We start from the raw sequence: 1161 nt of genomic DNA, 5'->3' as shown, positions 1-1161 counted from the left end.
AAGATTTCAATGTGGCTCATGTTTACATATTGGACTACACAGATAGGGAACTGCACTATATAGTCTAGAGAGCAGCAGAATCCAAGATTGTATTTACAGAAGCAAAAAGAAAAAAAAAAATTGCTAAAGGAATGCAAAAGCTAATGGTGAGAAGAGTCTTCCTTTCCATGCATTGATTCTTGGACCAAAGAATTTTCACTAGAAAAAGCAGTGCTACATAGAGGTTGCTGATCTACAATATACACTGCATCCTGGAGGACCCTATTTCAGATGTTCTCACCAGTTGAAGCCCTAATTGAGTCTTTAAAAAAACCACTCTACCATGCTATTAGTAAAACTGCTTCAGGATGATGAGAGAGATGGTAAGAGACTATGTCCCTGATCAGAACAAAGCTGTGTGGAATATCATGATGCTGAGTAAGGTTTTCTATAAATCTTTGAATAAAGGTTTTTGGCAAAAGTCTTAAGAGCAAAGGACAATTCATTATCAGAGTAAGTGTCTATTCTAGTGAGAATAGTACTGCTCCTTCCAATGGAAAATGGTCCAATGCAATCAACTTGTACCAGTTTGCTGAGTGATATCCCCCAGGGAATTGGGGGAAATGGTACAATACAGGATTCAGCATTGGTTCTACTACTGAGAGTTTGGGCATTCAGCACTGTTTTACCCAAAACTGCACTGGTGGTAGTACTTTATGTATTTGAGCCCATGTGTAAAGTTTATCCCTAAAATCGTAGCCATTTTTTGGTGGATTTATTGGACAAGGACAGCAGTGTCTGTGGACGATCTGACTGACTTATCTCCATAGAATGGGTCATATTTTCCAAATGATCATTAAAATCCTCCTATTTGTGCTCCCTTCAGCAGCACAAATACTAACATTGGAAAGATACAGAAAAGATTACCATGACCACTGTGCAAGGATGACACAGGAGTTCATGATGCTGAATAAGGTATTTAATATCTATATATATTTTAATATCATATTTTTAATATCTACCATTTATATTGACATGGATGGAACTGGGAGGTATTATGCTAAGTGAAATGAGTCAATCAGAGAAACAAAATTATCATATGGTTTCACTCCTATTTGGAACATAAGGAATAGAGCAGAGGACAACAGGGGAAGGGAGGGAAAACTGAAAGGGAAGAAATCA

At 37.4% G+C, this 1161-nt stretch overlaps 1 non-coding gene across 1 annotated transcript; it reads left to right on the top strand.

The window, feature by feature from the left end:
- Positions 1 to 852: 852 nt before the first annotated feature.
- On the top strand, positions 853 to 959 carry LOC132014740 (U6 spliceosomal RNA). The gene has a single exon (XR_009403390.1). It is a non-coding gene; the product is annotated as a U6 spliceosomal RNA (small nuclear RNA).
- The last annotated feature ends 202 nt before the right edge of the window (positions 960 to 1161 follow it).

This window comes from Mustela nigripes, chromosome 3, assembly GCF_022355385.1.
Source record: "Mustela nigripes isolate SB6536 chromosome 3, MUSNIG.SB6536, whole genome shotgun sequence".
Lineage (NCBI taxonomy): Eukaryota > Metazoa > Chordata > Mammalia > Carnivora > Mustelidae > Mustela > Mustela nigripes.
Note: the sequence above shows the minus strand (reverse complement) of the source record. Positions and strands in the feature narration are given on the sequence as shown.